Source organism: Nanorana parkeri, unplaced genomic scaffold (assembly GCF_000935625.1).
Source record: "Nanorana parkeri isolate BGI_ZX_2015 unplaced genomic scaffold, ASM93562v1 scaffold282, whole genome shotgun sequence".
Lineage (NCBI taxonomy): Eukaryota > Metazoa > Chordata > Amphibia > Anura > Dicroglossidae > Nanorana > Nanorana parkeri.
In genome coordinates, this window is record NW_017306550.1 from 1,202,932 (window position 1) to 1,203,492 (window position 561).

At 45.5% G+C, this 561-nt stretch overlaps 1 protein-coding gene across 1 annotated transcript in view; it reads right to left on the reverse strand.

Moving 5' to 3' along the window:
* Positions 1 to 561, reverse strand: part of MLEC (malectin) — a 10,957-nt gene that overhangs the window by 8,462 nt on the left and 1,934 nt on the right. The window lies entirely within an intron of this gene.

Genomic DNA, 561 nt, shown 5'->3' on the forward strand with positions numbered 1-561 from the left:
GGGGGGGGGGGGGTATGTGAGTATGTGAATGAGCGGAAGATCAGCGTGCCCCTAGTCTTTCTGTGGCAGAATTTCTCAACCTTTAAAAGTATGTAAGATCTCAAAGCACCCCCATCTAAAATGTAAATGAGGATGTGTGGTTACCCTCCAAAATCTATAGCAGACCCCATGCAAAAAGAAGAAAAAAAAAATGTAGTTTCCCCCTTCACATCAGAGTCCTACCTTATAATCTGCACCAAACCACAGCTATTGCAGAAGGTGGGAGATGGAGCAGGTCTGTATAAAGGAAGATTTTTATCCTCATGAATGATGAGGGCAGTCCTGGATGCAGCCTATCCTAGATTAGCATCATGCACTTCCATGTTGCTGGTGCCCAGCAAGCCTGCATCATGGAAATACATGACACTGCAAAAATTTGAAGTCACCCCTGACAAAGCCAGAAGGCACCCCAGAATTCCATGGCTTCCTGGTTGAGAAAGGCTGTTCTATGGGGACAGAAAGTTTCTGGTCACTCTGAAGTCGAGAAGCTACAAAGGACAGCTGAAAAGACACATGTAAGAC